This window comes from Bidens hawaiensis, unplaced genomic scaffold, assembly GCF_021521415.1.
Source record: "Bidens hawaiensis isolate Kalapana, Puna unplaced genomic scaffold, B.hawaiensis_p1.1 tig00005079_1, whole genome shotgun sequence".
In the NCBI taxonomy this organism is placed as follows: domain Eukaryota; kingdom Viridiplantae; phylum Streptophyta; class Magnoliopsida; order Asterales; family Asteraceae; genus Bidens; species Bidens hawaiensis.
The window spans coordinates 411,615-431,153 of NW_027491323.1; the positions used below are offsets into that span (position 1 = coordinate 411,615).

At 35.8% G+C, this 19,539-nt stretch overlaps 2 pseudogenes; both read right to left on the reverse strand.

Annotated features, from left to right (window-relative positions):
* Positions 1 to 6,649: 6,649 nt before the first annotated feature.
* LOC143628838 (F-box protein At4g22280-like) lies at positions 6,650 to 10,213 on the reverse strand (annotated as a pseudogene).
* A 2,939-nt stretch (positions 10,214 to 13,152) lies between these two features.
* Positions 13,153 to 14,623, reverse strand: LOC143628856 (putative F-box/FBD/LRR-repeat protein At4g13965; annotated as a pseudogene).
* Between the last annotated feature and the right edge of the window lie 4,916 nt (positions 14,624 to 19,539).

Consider the following 19,539-nt stretch of genomic DNA (forward strand, 5'->3'; position numbering starts at 1 on the left):
AATTTTATGCTAGTTGTTGATTTAAGTTGTTTAGCAAAACACGTTGCAGTAACACAAATAAAAGTAAATCAACCATGCAAGCATAAAACATACAACCATAGCCTCCTAATGTTGACCACACTTGTTGACCGAAGAAAAGTGTATCAAAAAGTCTCTCCTATGGGACCCAAAAGGACATGAGCTTGTGTCGGTGAACTCCCACTTGATCCCGCATCTAAATGCTCCAAGTGTTCACCCCTGTGTTGTGGTCTCCATCATTTTATTTGGGCTCTCTTCCTTGCATCTTCTTTTACAAAACATATCATAATACATTTTTCTAGTAAAAGAAATGCTCCCAATCTACTTATTATTACAAACCAATTGAAAGAATAAATAGATTACAAACCCAAATAAATATTACAACCATATTGAATGAACAAACAACCACTTTGAATGAACAAACATAACAACACAAACATTCAACCAAACACAAGGCCATGGCTAGGTTATGAACATCCATTACATATCCAAATATGCAATAACACAAGACCCAAATGGTTCCCCTTTGCCCCTTGAAACTTTCGGCCAAACTTGACAAAACCGAAAGTTCCGGGTTTTGTTCAAACAACACAATTAATTATCCAAATGACTTAGTTTTTCAAGATTACCACATGCATGTAAAGTATAACCTTGAAAAACCATGGGGTAACCAAAACCCTTAAAATTTTAGGCCATATGGTAAACCCCACCATAAACCCGAAAATTTTTGGGTCTAATGAAGCATGCATCCATATAAGCGGCTCTGGATGCCATTGTTGGGTTTTAACAAGATTATCAAAGTCATAAAATTCCAATTTTATGAAAAACGCAGCGGAACTAAGTTTTAAATCTTGTTAATTTGATATGTATAAAACCGATTTTACACATGCAAAGCCCAAGCCCTGATCCAAATACGAAATACATACTATCAAACACGTGCATGTCACTATAAGTCCATGCATGTTAAAGCTACCTTTCAATCCAAGGAAGAGGAAGGAGATGATGATGAAAAAGGCAAGAACTTGAATATGAAGCTCCTCAAACTAGCATACCTCAAGCTTTCCAACAAACACCACTTGTAGCTAGGATTTAATAACACTTGACAACTCCTTCTTGTTCTTGGCCGTCCAAAAGAGAAAAGAGAGGGAGAGTGTGTAGAGGATTTATCCTCTAGTCTTGTGTTCTTACTCTTGGCCGTTCAAGAGAGAAAAGAGAAGAGAGAATAATAACCTTTTACTTGTGTTGTTTTGTAAGTTATGAGAGATTGAGAGAAAGAGTGCATAATAGGTCTTTCAAATGGCACCTCCCTTTTGACCAATAAAAGGCATTGCATGTACCCACTATATAACTTATAATAATAAAATAATAGAAGATAACAAGAGAGGGGGGTGGCCCCTTCCTTTCTTGTTATTACTATTATTATCATTTTTATAACATTCCATTTATGTTATAAAACATTATATGTGACATGCTTGGTAACCATTATTCACATATTGTTACTTAATCATCTTAAATAACATTATGGAATGCTATCTCTCAAAATATAAATCATCCATATGATTTATTTATTACACAAGTACATTGTATTTAGAAACCCCTTTCTAAATAACTCAAGTGTTAATATTCTTTTGTTATAATCATATCATATATAAACAAATATTATTGGTGTTTGTCTAGCTTGTTATTGGGTATGACCCGACTTGGATCATGACGTACTAGCCACATCAATAATAATATGTGTATTGGGCATAACGAGTCCAACAATTATCATCAAAGTCAAGGTTCATGACCAACGTCCAACTTATCTTTTCGATAAAATACAAGTTTGTACCGTAAATTTCGTAGGCATTAGAGAGAGTAAACGAATGTCTTCATGCAAAGTGCTAAGCCTATCATCTACATCCTCACTTATGGAACTCATGGTTTGTTTCCTGAAAAATCAACCCCAAAGGTCCAATAATAAAGTATGAAAATGATGATTTTTTAATACTAATACTAAACATTCAATAAAATACTCTAATTAATTACCTGATTGATCAAATTCGTCTCTGGAAAGAACATTAGATAAATTACATAAGTTAAGCAACTAGATTGGGAATTTGAAATATTATATTAGAATTTATGATAAATTCAAGGACCGATAAAACAGAGTGCATTTCATGAAAAGACGCTAAAGAAAATGATAAAGAACCGATAAAATTATTTAAAAATCATTTAGAATTTTGGAGCTAGATTTTTGTTATCCAAGACATAAGTTATTAAGATAAATTGTTATTTGAAACGATAACATATAATTAAGTTAAAATTCAACTTAGATTTTGGATGTAAAGCTTTGTTTAAATATTTAAAATTTATGTCATCTTTTAGTTACTAGAGCTAAGTTTTTGGGTCGCTTATCTTTTGGTTCGAGTTCTGGCATCCGCTATGAAATACGGGTAACCCCCGCTAATTAATATAATACAAAAGGTAGGAATTAGGACAAATTGAAAAAATATATTAAATCTAATGTGTTAATTATAATTATAATTATTATTATTACTAACAAAGAGCCCGTGCTTTACGACGGATATGAAATATGAGCACAATACTATTAGTTATAGGAAACTATGTTTTATGGTATCCTACAAGCTGATCATTTGACTTTATTTTTGTCGATGTAGCAAATCACACAAATTTCCTTAATGTTTGACCACACAATAAATTAAATCCTTGATTCCTTGTATCCTAGTACATCACATGTATTTGGTTTTATTGAAGCAAAAAGAAAAGAAAATCTAGCACAACCATTATATGTCTAGTTTTATCTAAGTGGAAGAGCTCACGAGTTGCGGCAGGGATGCAACAAGATTTCGATCGTTAGGGATTCAGTTCGTTAGGGTTGCGGCACTTGCTATAGTAAAATTTGTATTCTATATAGTTTAGGATACAACAAAATTAAAGCTTATATATCAGCAAAGAAAATAAATTAAACATAATTTACGTATTTTTTTTATGTTACCAATCATAACTAATACAGATAATATAAGTGTTTTGTTATATATATTAAGATTTAAGATGAAGTCTACCTAAAGTTGCAAATTTAATACAACATTTATAAAAAGCTCATTGAAAGATTAATGCCCCAACATCAACTATTTATTTATACAAGCAATTCTAGTTAAGAACACAACAAACTTCGCATAATCTTGTTTCAACATTATAAATTTACATACATCACAAATATACCTCATTCAACACATGTGTTTGTAGTCATAATCAAACTGACCCTATTGATCCTTAAGTCATGTATTCCAACCCAAATTGTGATGTACATCATGCTTGTTCCCACTCCTTGCAAATATATATTGGTACAATATCGTTGCAAATGATGGTGTATATTTGGATGAGATAACCAATCTTAAAAAAACCAAAAACACAAAGTCATGTCACATTTAACAACTAATCGAGCAATTTCACGTATACACAAATAATAAAATTGTGTTGAGTATATAAGGCTAGGGGGTATACACCCCTCAACACCATTCCCCTCATTCGTCACGTCAGCTTTCCCCAATCATTCAGCATCACCCTTTAACACCCTTCAATCAAGGAAATACACCATTCTCCTCATTATCCATCATTATCCATTTTCTCTATTTTTTTTATTAAATTATATTTTTTAAAAAGGAAATGAAGCAATTAAATAGGTTGGCTCCACCACCATTGGGTGAATGGCCCGAATGACCATGGTCATTCCCCTCAGGTCACGCGTGAACCATTCTTAGGCGGGGCGGTGTTATAGTGAGACCCCTCGCGTGAGGGGTGCCATGTCATCGCCCACGTCAACCGTGGGGGCTGCCCACTGGTAATTGTGTAAATAGTAATAAGTAATTTTTGTACCCATAAAGCCCCCTAAACAAAAAAAAATTTGGGGGAGGGATGTGATTGCTTACCTTAATTATTAGATGAGTGAACGACGAGAAGATAAGATGTGCATAAATTAAGCGAGCCAGAAAACTCTGATTGAAATGCCATAAAAATAAAAATACAAAATAGTAAACTATGTTAAAAACTGAGAAGAAACAAACTTGAATTAAATTAAATGCAAGCTACAATTCCCGTTATGAAGAAATCAAGAGATAAGAGAGTCGACTAACTTGAAAATAAAATATATTAGAAAGGTTTATTGGATTTTAATAATCCCTATTGACTGGTATTGGCCGATAATAATCCCTATTCATTTTATCACCACTGGCGGTCCCAAATTAAAAAAAGTTGGTTCCCAATGGTCCCCCGTTAAAAATGACTTAACGGCGTTATATTTTTTTTCCGAAGTTCAAACTAATGTTTTAGGGCTTTTGATCGAAAGGAGGATACAAGTCGATTAATGTAAAACTTAGCTCGAAACGGTGATCCAGACGACTTGATTTTTGTTAATTGTAAGTTAAAACACCCGAATTGAAGCATTGTTTCGTCATTTTGGAGCACCGTTTCAAACTTAGTTTTACATCAATCGACTCGTATCCTCCTTCCGATCAAAAGCCCTAAAACATTAGTTTGAAATTCGGAAAAAGTATTAACGCCGTTAAGTCATTTTTAACGGGGGATCATTGGGGGCCAACTTTTTTTAACTTGGGACCGCCAGTGGTGATAAAATGAATAGGGATTATTATCGGCCAATACCAGTCAATAGGGATTATTAAAATCCAATAAAGCTAGAAAAAATAAAGTAAATTATCCTTTTGAAACCAAAGTTAACCGGACGAGAATTATTGATTAATTCCTCTCTATACTCTAGTTATTGAGAAAACTGGCGTTAAGCGAGTGTCGGTTCGTGACTGACCCGGATGCCGGTATGAGGCCAGATTCGGGTCTAATAGGTTCAAAATGATGAAATAAGACTAAAATATCAAAGGATTAATGGCTAATTCAGGACGATTCATGATGAAATTGAAAAATCCCAATTAGACTTACATAAAACCCAAGCGGGCCAAGATAAAATTGACCATCAAAACCCTCATTGAAGTTGACTGAGCGCTTTCATTTAAAATATAAAAATGAACAAATTTCATGTTCAACACTAACCCGGAAAGTGAATGGAATGAGCAGAACGAAAGTCAAACCGCAAAGAATTAGGAAATTAACAACCAAGGAATGCAATTGATGGTGAATTGTGGCCGGTTAAACATTGTGAAGAGGCTAGGAGTCGTTTATATACGCTTAATTTGGCTTATTGGCCAAGAATTTGTCACAGTTGTGCAATAACTGTAAGATGATCAAAATAAAAGAAATCAACAAAATTAACAAAATTAACTCAATCTTATGAAAAAAGTTGGTGTATAATGATAACACAAAATTCTTGATACATGATTGACAAGATTAGGGAGTAATTATGGCAAAAGGAATCAAATTAGCATAGACCATCGGTGGTTTAACGTACCCGTCGACATGGGGTCCGTCGCGCAACGCAACGGACCAGCCAAGGGTCCATCGCGTAGCGCAACGGACGTCGTTGGTGGGTCGTGAGATTCCTCCGCCGCGCTACACGATGAGAAAGTCCTTCCGTGCTGGGTAGTGCGACGAGGAGGGAAAAGTTTGATTTTTTTTGAATAATTTTTAACTTTAGCCCTCGAACTTTGAATAATTGCAATATCAGACCAGAAATACGCAAGTACGGGGTTTGATGGTTAAACAAGACGTATAAACAAAAAATAAGATAAACACCATAATTACTCAATAAATGCGCATTTTCATTAATGCGGGTAATCTGAATACAAAATCGGGCCGGGTATAAAATATAAATACAATTAAATGGAAAACTGAAATGTTGATGCAACATGAATATTGCCACTCATGGTGATGTGAATATTTATGGAACGGGAAATCACAAGGCGAGACCTTGGTCGCTCCTTAGTACTTCTAGGTCATGAATGTCCCTTAAAATATCACCCAAAACTGTTCAAAACCGTCAAGTGAGCATACCACCCAACATGCTATTACCTCTCCTATAGATACACTAGGAGAGGCATGCCTTACGGCGAAGAGTGTGGCTACAATGGTGTGTTTAATTTCTTTCTTGCTACTCGAGCACAAGTACTATTGGGATTTCTAATAAAGCTAATTAATAATAGTGTAAAATAGGAATAGTTTTCATATAATTGAATTTCATAGCATGGGAAATATGGAAATCGTAGGAAATAAAAGGTTAACCAACATTGCCCACACAGCTGCATTCTTCTTCAATGCTGGAGGTTCACTTGAATACAACTATACAAGAAAGAAACAACTTCGACTAAATCTAAACAAGGATGCTGCGAGTCTGCGACTTATGTTTTTTAGACAAATTATTATTGTGAGGCTTTTATTTGAAAAATGAACCTGGTCAATAGGATTTGAGCTTTCATGACTCTTCCACTTTCGACTTTCCATTACTCTGGCTGAACTTTTGATTTTAAACATGGTTCAATTCCTATTAGTCAACAACAAAGAAACGGTGAACATATATTTAACAAAAAGCTCACAATACCAGAAGTGAGTAGCAAAAGAGAAGCTTGAGTACTTTCATATTCCAAAATGCGTATGATTTTCACACACAAAAAAAAGGCTAATTTCCATTAAAATGCATCTCACAGCACCTAGAAGCCCAAGGAAATTAAAGCAGCTCTGCACATAATAATTTTTCTTCTTTTATATTGCTTGAGTTTTCTGGAATGATTGTTACCGCCTTCAACATCTCTGCATTCCTCAGCATGTATTCTAGAAACGGTGTATCACATTTCCACCACTTGCTAATAGAAAACTTGATGGTTGTAAGGTTTGTTAGCATACAAGTCGGAACCCGCTTCGGTTCAATCCAAGGAGATTCTTGAAGCTGTTGTATTTAACACAAAAAAGATAGTCAGTATCATATATTAGAAAAAAATAAATTAACAAGTACAAAATAGAAATAACTAAAGTTTTACAAATTCATAGCTCAAAATACCATTTCAATATACAGATGTTTCAGCTCGGGAGAACTTTCAAGAAACTGAAAGATTGCTCCCGAATTCCAAGAACTTGTTAACTTCAAATGCTTCATATTGAGGGAGCATGGTAAACGAAAAGTGGATGGGATCTTCAACAAAGAATAAAGTTACAGTTAGTGCATGAACAAAATTAAAATATAAATTTACAATATCTATAACAAAAAATAAAATAAGTTGATAAGAAGTTAGAAACTTACGTTTTGAAATGAGAGTATTTTAACCCCCCTTAGTCCCTTTAGAAGTTTAGCCAATAGATGATCATGACCATATCTTATTTCACAAAATGAAACAGAAGCCTCAACAAGAGATGACACATCTTTCATTAAATAAATGGAGCTCAACATTCCACCAACAAATAGGTATTCAAGATTAGGGACCTGTAAAACAATTTTGTTGGGTGCACGATTCTGCAATGCTAATTTTAATCGCTTCAAAGTAGGGACATTGAATGTGTAATCATCTTCATCGTCGTGGTACCATATTACTTTCCAATATAAACTTTCAAGAATTGGGCAACTGTTGATGAGTTTAAATGCATTTACTAAAGGATTTCTTCTGAAAGTCATGTCAAGGGTTTTCATGCAAGGAAGATTGACTTGACACGGAAACTCTTCCTGCATACAGTCATCCAGCATATAGTAAACACCCTCATTACTCGAGTCCAATCTAAGTTTTGTTAGTATCTTACAAGTCAACATGCTTAGAGGCAACTCCATCCTCTTAACTTGTATGTCAAGCTCAAGCACGTTGAACTTGACTGCCTCATTAATCCAATTAGTTACACTTGACTTTGAAATAAAATCGTTAAAAGAGTGTAACCGAAACAATTTTACTTGGGATGCTTTACATAACTTGAGTACTTGATCTACAAAACTTGTGAAACTATCGGAACCAATCTGAGTATCATCAAAGACAAGGTTGGTGACTAGTGTCCATCTATACCTCCAACGTTTGGATAAGATGCTAGTTCGCACAGCATACTTGATAGGCATTAGAGAGAGTATATGCTAAAGTATATCTTCAGGCAAGCTGCTAAGCCAGCTATCCTTGAAAATCATTGCTAGGCTTCTATTCTTCCTAAAAAATCAAACACAAAAGCTTACAATCAATACAGTTTTGTATTATAAAGCGTGAATTATGTGTGATCGAATTTCTTAGCCGATTTGAGGCTTCTGTGAATCCTAAAAAATTAAACACAAAAGTTTAAAATCAAAACACTTTAAAAAGTGTGCCTTGACAACGCGTGTTTATACCATTTGCATTTTATACATTTTTGTTTTTCTTACGCCGGAGTATGTGGAACTAGCTACCTAGTCGAGTCCAACTGGTTATACATAGTTTATATTGTTATTACTCCAATATCTATCAATTTAGTTTTTAAAAAAGTTATGTTAATATTAAAAAGTGTGAAGATGTATAATTCTATCATGTAGACATAAGGGTACATGGTGGGAGTGCTCTCCGGGTAGAATTTGGGGTCCTTTCGGGCAGGGGCATGGCTACCCCGAATCTTGGAATAACGAAGAATATAGCCGGAAGGATGTGTGGGAACACCATACCTTCGGGGCCGAACGAAAAATCAGTTAGGGTTTGGGATTGGAAAGCAAATATAAAATAAAAAGAATAATAATAATAATAATAATAATAATAATAATAATATATAAACGAGCTTCAATAAAAGAGTGGAGAGGTTGGTAGCCAGGGTTAGACAATGGAGTCGATGCTGTTCATGGTGGCCGGTGAAAGAGATATATGAAGAGTGTGGAGGCTGTTTCCTCAGGGATATATATATATACGGGGTTTCCTATTAAGTCATTGAATAGAAATTGATATTCTTTTATAACTTTTTTAATATCATTTAGTTATGGATTAGCAGGAGAGCTCGCGTTTCGCGACGGGTGTCAAATACGAGCAAAACACTTTCAATGCATTGCTACACGCCAATACAATGTTAAACGGCGGGTTGTAACTTTCAACATGTCCACCAAATTTTGGTCCGAATTGTTAGGCAAATAAAAAAACTCAAAATAAATAAATAATTAAATAAACCTAGAAAATCTAGGAAAAGATTAAAAAATAACAAAGAGACTGAAAAGGAAAAAAGGAAAACGTAAGATCTTACTTGGTTTGAAACCGGTAACATAAATTGTTTAGAAGGAAAAATTATAAAAATTCAGGGGCCTATGAAATTCTAACGAAATTAAAGAGTAGAAATGCAAGTTGGCTAAACACAAACTAATAGGAATTATTTTTAAAAGTGGTGTTTATTTCAAACAATTGGTCACAAGGGATGTCGGGTATTGTTTAATCACTTTTCGGAGTTAGTATTGGCGAATAAGCGAATAATAGGGGGGTAGGAGAGATCAGAATTGTAAATCACTTATTCGCCACTAGCAATTGTAATTTAACTCTTATTCGTCATTAGCAATGACAATTTAACTCTTATTCGTCACTAACAATGGCAATTAACTCTTATTCGTCACTAACAATGGCAATTAACTCTTATTTGCCACTAACAATGGCAATTAACTCTTTAACTGACATAAAGCTTTTCATTCTCTTATTTGTCAATACTAACCCCAAAAACCCCTCTTATGATTAAAAATTATACCCAACACCCCTTGTGATTAAACGTTTGAAATTAGCTCCACTTCTAGAAAAAAATCTAACAAATAGCAGTAAAAAGATGCACTCATTTGCCCAATATGCTATATAAGTACAAACTGGATCTAATTTACAAAACACTTAACTAATTGAACTATAATCAGTTTATCCTAACAAAATAGATGGAATTTGGTAGTCATTTTAGATGATTTAAGCTTTTGTACTTGTGCTTCATGCTGATTTTATCCCAACACAGTTGCTAGGACTTGGTCCACTTGGATTCTAGATACCTGTACACGAATAGGGCATGCTAAACAAAAATATTTAAGCAAAAATTACCAAAATAAACAAGTTTGATCATAATTTTTAAAAAATAAGCATGCCTAATTTAATCATCATCTTCACAATCATTGCTTTTTATCCAATAAACATACGTCACATCAGAGAAGTCGGCTAAGCTTTAGCCAATACTTTTTGAGCACTAAAATGTGTATAAAGTAAATGAGAACCACTTTCAACCAATCCAAATATAACACATGTCTAAAGTGACCAAACTAAGCCTACAACTTCAGTTTCTTAGCCGGCATGCGTAACACTTAGCCGGTTTCGAGACCCATGTTTATTCACTTATACGACTCATTTTCTTCCCTCTTAGCCGGCTCCAACTCGACTAGCCGGCTAAAACTTCATTTAGCTGTATTTTTTCTCTTCCTTTTAGCAGCATAAATTTAGCTGCCGAAATTAACTTTACCTACGAATTTATAATGTTAGCCGTCTTTTTAATATAGTCGCAAAGCTTTATCCACCAAATTAAATATTTTTACGTACCCAAATTAATACTCTTAGCCGACTTCATGTTTTTCTCTCTTTAGGCGGCTCTTTTCTCTCTTAGCCGGCATGTTTCATCGGCCATACTAAATGTGCATAGTAACTTATCGACGCAAAGAACTAGAACTTTGTTTTCAGTAGGATTGGGTTTGTCATTCAAAATGGGATGGGCGCGCAACTTGTTGCCCGCTTACCTATCTCTATGTTGTAATTAGATATTTTGTTAAAGTAAATGACCACGGCTCACACTCTACCATTTTCTTCATCTTTTTTAAACGTGTGTTAACGCCATCCTTAATTTAGTATGTGATATTCATCATTCTTTTTTGGAACGACCAACTAAGTAACGCTGGGTAGTCCGTACGCGGCCCCCTATGACTAAAGGTAGCCCAAGCCAGCCATGAGTTCAGACGGACGGAGCCCCTAGCGGTCCACCTATTGAGGGATTCCCCGGATAAAACCCGACCCCCACGTCCGCCAAACGGAACAACAGCGACGAGCCGGTAAAACCGGGTGAGATTAGGACTCGAACACTGGTAAGCCAGGGTTATCCCTCATATCTCCCATATAAATTAGTGATAGTGAGGTTTGAACCCCCTATCTCTCACTAGTAAAGCAAGTGCTCTACATTTGAGTAGAACTGTTATATCAATAAATTAAGTTGATTCTTATTAATGAATGAAGATATTATTAATAATATTATATATATATATATATATATATATATATATATATATATATATGGAAATGGTCATTAATACTAGAGCTGTCCCTTTTGCCTGAAACCCAACCACCCGAGAAAACTTGTACCCGATCTGAAACTAACTCGGCCCAAAAAACCCAAACCCGAGAAAAGACTAACCCGACTCTTAACTATAGTAATTCGGATTGGTTCTTGAGTTTGATTTATGGATTTCAGGTCAACCTAAATGAACTTGTAGCCAGCTAAGAGGGAAGAACATGAACCGACTGAGAGAGATTTAACTCCTCTTAATCCTGTTAGAAGTTTAGCCCACAGATGATCATGATCATGGCCATATAATATTTCAGAAAATGAAGCAGAAGCCTCAATCAGAGATGACACGTCTTTCATTACAAAAATGGAGCTCAATATTCCACCAAGAAATATGTATTCAAGATTAGAGACGTGTAAAACAACTTTGTTGGATTCACAATTTCTCAATGCTAATTTTAGTTGCTTCAAAGTAGGGATATTGAATGTTTCTTCATCCTCATGGTACCTTATTACTTTCCAGAATAAACTTTCAAGCATTGGGCAACCTTTGATGAGTTAAAATGCGTTGACTAAAGAATTGTCATAAAAAGTCATGTCAAGAGTTTTATGCGAGGAAGCTTGACCTGGCATGGAAACTCATCCCACATATTGTACGCACACTCATCACTCATGTTCAATCTTAACTTTGTGAGTGTCTTACAAGTCAACATTCTTAAAGTCTAACTCAATCTCCACAGCTTGTATGTCAAGCTCATAGACGTTTAACCTCACTGCCTCATTAATCCAATATGATACTTTATCAAAATCCCAAAGTTCAGAAAGGTGTAATCGAAATAATTGTGTTGGGCATCGTTTTGTATTATATTAGTCTTTTGTATTGTATGTGTTTAGTTGTTCTTGTCTTTGTATTTTGTTATGCATTCGGCCCAAGGCCATTTGTAAACAAAGCCCATTGGACTTCTATCAGTTTTTAAGTCTTCGCCAAAGATTGTTTCACGCAATGTTCACTATGCGCAAAAATTTGAACTTTTTGAACGTAAAAAAATATATAGCAGATATTTTTGGAGTTTTTGGACTAAAATAATATCACTTTATTTATTATATTACTTTATTTACGTAACTACGGATTACATTAGTCCAGATTAGGCTTAAATAGCCGGGTGTCACATTCTGATTTCTTGTGAATTTACTATATATGCTTTTTAATTCCAACCCCTAGTTGCTTTTCTGGTAAGAATCAGATCCGTTTCATCTTTGAACAAGCATGTCCGATTCTTCAGTTACTATAAAAACAGACCCTGTTTTTCAGTTGAATGTTTAGTTTTAAAAAATCTACAAAACCAAAACTTTTACATTGAAATTAAAATGGAATTGAGCAAAACTTTAGATTAATGTTAATTCTTGAGTGCTGTTTCTGGTGTGATTGTTAACAACCGGTTGAAAACTTAAGACTTATTGAGAATACATAAGAAAAATAAATAAAAGAAATAAAGTGAAAGACAAAAGGGGTATGGGTAGAGAACCGGGTCATTGTCCAACGGTTGGATTGCCGATCCACGGTTCCTAGTTCAATCACCGCCCGCCTGAACCGGCCAGGTTTTTACTAAACGGGTTGTATAGTGATAGCCGGACCGCTTGCACCACCTCTTGTTCCCAGTTAAATAGGGTGGACAGGCCGGTCCGGGCTTCAAAACATTGGTCCCACCCATGACCCACGTTCCGACCTACAAAACTCACCAAAAGAGTGAAACCAACTTCTGACCTGCTGAACCGTCCGACCCGGCTACTCGCTTGTCCTTAAGCACCGAAACAAGCCAATGCTCCATTACAGACTTCATTTAAGATTTTTAGTACATACCATATTCAGAAAATTAACAGAGTTGATGGTTCACATTACAATCCCAAAACAGAAGAAGACTGGCCATTGTATCATACATATCATGTTTATTTCAAAAAGGCTAATTAACTACTAGTATAATGCCACTGGCTACTAATAAAATGAATCTCACAACACCTGGAAGCCCTTGGAAGCTCAAGCAACTGCGCACACAACCACTTTTCTTCTTCTATGCAATTGATTTCCCATGTGATTGTTACCGTTTTCAACACCTTTGCATTCCTCAACATGAAACCCAGAAACTCCATATCAGAGTCTATCCCCTGACGGCCTGACATTTGTTAAATCTTGATGGTTGTAAGGTTTGTTAGCATACAACTAGGAACGTGCTTTGGTTCAAACCAGTATTCACCTACTAGCTTTTGTTTTGTTTAACACAAATGAGAAACACACAAATGTTAGCATACTGCATACAAGTGAACAATTACAACAAATGAGCTTTCAAGTACCTTTTCAATACACAAATGTTCCAACTTAGGACAGTGTTCAAGATATTGAAGAATTGGTCTAGAATATTGTGAGAAACCCTTTAACTCTAAATGCTTCATATTCGGAAAGAAGGGCAGAGCGCTTGAAGTGAATGGGAACTTCAACAAAGTATAAAATATCAGTTAGTACATGTAAACAGATGTCAATCAAAGAGTAAAGAATAACTAACAAAAAACTTACGTTTTTAATTGAAAGAAATCTAACTCCTCTTATTCCCTTTAGAAACTCGATGCACAGATGATCGGATGTCGTACTTTCAAATGAAACACAAGCCTCAACCAAAGATGACACATTTTCCATTACAAAAAACGAGCCTAATGCTCCACCAACAAATAGGTATTCAAGATTAGGGACGTTTAAACAACTTTTTATATAAAGAACCAACCTCGACTTTGAAATGTTAGTTTCAATCGTTTCAAAGTAGGGATATTGAATATGTAGTTTTCCTCCTCCTTCCAAATGCATACATCCAAAGATAAACTTTCAAGCATCGGGCAGCCATAAATGAGTGGAAACGCATTGACAAAACATTTTTCATGAACAACGACGTCAACAGTTTTCAAACAAGGAAGATTGACATGAAACGGATACATCCAAATTAACCAAGTAGGATTATCAATATCTATCTTAATTTTGTGAGCGTCTTGTAAGTGTAAAGGCTTAAAGGCAGTAACAAATGTTGAATTGTATGTGAAGTTCACAAACATTCAGCCTCAGTGCCTTATCAACCCAACTTGATACACTTTTTCGAACCAAATTATAAGAATCGTAAGAAAAGAGTAACCGAAATGATTGAAGTTGATATGGTTTGCAAGAGTCCAGTACCCGATCAACAAATTTTGAAAAGTTATCAAAACCATGGATGGGGTGGGGGTGATTATTATGAAAGTCAATCTTAGTGACTAGCATCCAAGTGTACCTCCAACTTTTTGCTAAAACGCTGGTTCGCACAGCATATTTAGTAGGCATTAGAGAGAGTATTTGTGAAGTGATTTCTTCAGGCAATATGCTAAGCCTGTCATCTACATTCTCACCTATGGAACTCATTTTTTTCAATTCCTAACAGATTTAAACATACAAAAAGACATCAGAAACATGCATTTTGATATGATCAGAAAGTGATAAATTATGCAACTGAAAACTCTAAACTGTAAGTTGTAAGTTAGATGAAAACGTACCTATCAATAGAAACCTTTCTTTACCTATAAAACAAACTAATGAACATTGGCTACGTGACTAGCTAGGGCATCGATTAATTTCTCTGTTTTCTTTTAATATATCCGGCCCAGCCCACACAAATATTTAATTATTTTATTATTAAGTAGTATAAATGTATAGGTATATGCGATTAGAACTTAAAAGTGGCTACATAATTAAAGTAGGTTATTATCTAATATATATAATTTGAAAGTTTGGTGACGCTATCATCTTATTGGTCCAAGTGGCGGTCCAATATTGGACAAAGTTTTTTTTTTATTTTATTTTGTTTCGTAGTTTCAATATCGTAACGAGCATAATTGAAACACATTAAATTTGTGTCGATTTACCACCACAAATCCCGAGACCAACAACGCTCAGGTTTTACCGACTCACCACCGCAACGCCCGAGTTTTACCGACCCTTTTGTTTTAATTATGGTACCTTAAGTTGGTATTGACTGAATTCGTGTCAACTCATCGTCGTAATGTCCGGGTTTTACCAACGGCCGGGTTTCAATGCTGGGGTTTTGCCAACTGCCCCGGCGCAATGCGCCGGATAGAAAATGGGGCCGCTAAGTGCCGGTTGGGCCACTTGACAGCACCGTATTGGTCTTTAAATTTTGTTTTAGTTCCGGTATCGTGTCGAACATAACGGAAACCGAACGAATTCGCATAGACTCACTGTATTTTGTTTTAATTTCAGTACTTTAACCAATGTGACGGGAATCAACCGAATGTGCGTACACTCACCGCCTCAACTTCTGAGATCGGCAATGCTCGGATCTTCCCAACGCCTGAGTGTTACCGAATGACACAACTCAATTGATCAACCTCAAATTTTATATGAGTTTGTTTTATTTTTTTGGATTTTAGTTCCGGTATCATAACGAACTTAACCAAACCCGACCGAATTTGCATCGACTTACCACCACAATGCCCAGGATCGACAACGTTTAGGTTTATCATCTCCCGGGTTTTACCAACCTGCCCAGTGCAACGTGCCGAGTATAACACTAGTTCCATATATAAATGTCTTTTTTTTTAATATATAGCCCTTTTTAAAACCATTATATACAGTTTTGCAACTAATTTTTACTGAATCAGTTTAGAGAGAAATTTAAATCGACAAGAGCGACAGATATTTGTTTGGCAAAAACCATACCTTGGTTAACGTTGGTGACGCCTGGTCAACAGACGGTGCTGCGGTGGCGTGACGGATATGGACGGCGGTCGCAGGCTCGCGACAAGGAATGAGGATGACCCGACTGACCATCTCTGCTAGTGCAACGACATACCATTAAGGCTCTACATGGGGTCGGGTCAAACAATATGGTATCTAAATATCTAATTTTTCTTCATTCATACAAATGATTGTTCTTATAATAATAATAATAATAATAATAATAATAACTAGATACTTTTTTAACCAACAAAAACCTAAAATATTCATGATAATACGAGTGGAAGGGTGTGGTTACTCGATGTTGCGGCGTGTGTGGTGTTTCCAAGGTTGAAGGCGTTGTCCTATCTGTGGTGGCTAGGGGTCTCCAGGATGGTGGCCGAAAACGGCGAATGACGGTGTGTGCTTAGTGGTGGCCGGTGGTCTCTAATGACTCCGTAAGGCAGTGAATTGAGTTCGGAACTAAATAAATGGTAGATGGTTTCCAAACCCTAGCCCAATGACAATCCCGTTTTTTTGTTGTTGTGTTAAATAAGTGTATCATTATTACAAATTAATAGCCCCCTTCAATGAGTTTTATAAAAACAAAACTTTTAGTATTCGACTAGTATTTGTTTTTTAAAATACAAGGTTTTATATATATAAAAAATCAAACGCTGGGATATTATTAAAAAAGGTTCAGTGATGACACCGATAGCTCTTTGGAGAAATACCTTCGGGTGACCACGCCAAATACCTATAAAAATTTTTGGACCAAAATCGCAAAATTTACCTATTAACCGAAAAACGGCAGTGACCAGGGTCACCCACGGTCCTCATAAAGCTTCGCCCTGGTGCGTGTTCGTTTTATAGAATTTCAAGGAATTCAAAAGAATTGGAATTTAAATCCTGCAACTTAGAGTGATCGATTCGACAAAAGATGAAATTGGAATTTAACTGAATTCCAATGAAATCCCATTTTGGGTGGAATTCAGAAATCCTTCCAATTATGAAATTTTTTTACCTATGTGGATCCCATTCGCATGTGTTTCATATACCCTTATAGCTAGGGGTGACGATCTTGATCAAAACCGTTTAAAATGGATCAATTTGGGTTGTTTTAAAATTTTTATGGGTTGGTTTGGGTCATAGATTTAAACTAAATGAATCAAAATGGGTCACTTGAAATTCCACCTTTTTATTTTCGGGTCAAAATGGATCGACATTTTTAAAGAAATGGGTCGATGTAGATTACCTGTCGCTTGGGAGGATCATGTATCCTAAAGTTATCCTGAATATATTGTCTGTTTAGGATACCGAAAATCTGATGCCTAACAATTGTCAACAAAATTGATGGCTGTAAAAGGTGGTTTACAGCTGTTGATTTTTTGAATTTTGAATTCTTTAGATGGAGGGGATAAGCCACACGTGTCGATCATCCATTGGAGGGATCTTGAGTTTCAAGATGAAGCCCATGTTATCCTGAACTTTGGCAATCCAACAATGCCTGGTTAGAAGGGTCTTCCATTCGTTGAGAACGAAACCTGGACATTGTTCTTAACTTCTTGCATTTTTGTTAGTGATGATATAATCTTTTGGCTTTACCTCGTGTTTTATTTGTGTGATCTTTTAGATAAATCATTTTGATATGTTTTAGAATATGGTAATATATCCAAGATATATTTTTAAGACTTTAAGTTTTGAAATAGAACATTTTGGGGATAATATACCTAGAAAAATATATCTCCACAACTTTTCACATTTAGAAAAATACCCTAACGATAATGTATCCAGAAAATATAACTTTAAAACTTATCATATTTTAGAATAAAATATTTTAAAGAGAACATATTTTTAAGACTTCTATAGATGAGAATTGTCACAATTAAGCCGGGAGATCATATCTTAACAATAAAACTAAGTGTAAAAAGGGGTACCTTTGTAGTAGATATTTATAAACTTAACAAGCTAGCTCTTACATATGATGTCCCTGACTGTCGAGTCTTTATGCATCATTCTTTCAGAATTTGTGTTATTCAAGTTAAAAATGACTAAGCAACTCTTTTTCCACTTAGCAATTTGGCCAATCTTTGACCTAGCAAGATTAAGTTAGACAATTCTGGCGATAAAGCCTTTACTGGGGTAAACCCGTTATGCTGGTGACAAGGCCTTTACTTGAGAGACATGAGAATGTCTAAACCTTAGATAAAACTGGGGAAATTCCCAGACGTGAGCGACACGAGTATGCCGAAACCTTAGATAAAACTGAGGAAATTCCGAAACATGAGCGACACGAAGATGCCGAAACCTTAGATAACATGAAAATGTTATAAACCTTAGGAACGTATGTGTGACACGTCTGCCACTTATCTTAAGAATCCGATCTATAGCCAACAACAACCAGATTATCAGTTGGTCTGGTCCGGCTGCCTCGAACTATAGTCAAAAACCGTGCGCTCCAGGCAGGGTGCTACCCAATTCGTCAGAAAGGCAAAGAGCTTTAAACCATAGAAGATATCAGGGATATCATATTCGTATGTGAAGTGGTTAGCCTCTTACTTTTGTCATGATACTGTATCCTCAAGATATCTGCAAAACACTGAACTCTTGATGAGGGGTGGGTGTTAGCCTGGCTAACACCCCTCCTATGCTTAAGTCAGTAATTTGATAAAGAGATAATATAAATATAGAATATAAAAAATTTAAAGATAGATTAGGAGACATACCTTTATCCAAGAGTGTTTGAGACGAGAACAAACCAGTTGAGGATACTAGAAAAAATATGTCTTAAGATGGATAGCATTCCAAGCTCTTGGTATATGAACACCTTCCATAGTGACTAACCTGTAGGCTCATTTGCCTGCTTCTGAATCGATCAAGTAAGGACCCTCCCACTTTGGAGCTAGTTTTCCATCTGTCGGGTTGGTGGTATTCTGAAATTCTTTTCTCAATACCATATCTCCCACTTGTAATCTTCGAAGCTGGACATTCTTGTTGTAGGATTTGGCTATTCTTTGTTGACATGCTGCCGTTCTGATCTTAGCAAGATCTTTGAGCTCATCGATGGTGTCTAGATCTTCAGTAAGGCTTTGGTTGTTAGACTAAGTATCTTGGATGCTAGTTCTTGCTGTGGGGATCACCATCGCTCTAGGGATAACATCTTCAGCTCCAAACACCAAAGAGAAAGGTGTTTGACCCGTTGCATTTTTTAAAGTAGTCCTATTAGCCCAAAGTACGAATGGTAATTCTTCAGCCCATTTCCTTTCTTGGATCCCAATCTTTTCTTCAAATTGTTGATGATGATCTTATAGCTTGATTCTACTTGACCATTGGCTTGAGGATGCACCAGTGTTGAAGTTATCATCTTAATTCCCTGACTTTCACAAAAGTTGGCTGTCCTGCTGTCAATGAATTGTGAGCCATTATCACAAACGATTTCTGCCGGGATACCGAATCTTTTTAGGATATTGCGCTTAATAAAATAGATCACTTCTTTCTCTCTGACTTGAACAAAAGCTTCAGCTTCGATCCACTTGGAGAAATAATCTGTCATGGCCAGCATAAAGACTTTTCCACCAGGAGCCTTGGGTAGCTTTCCCACAATA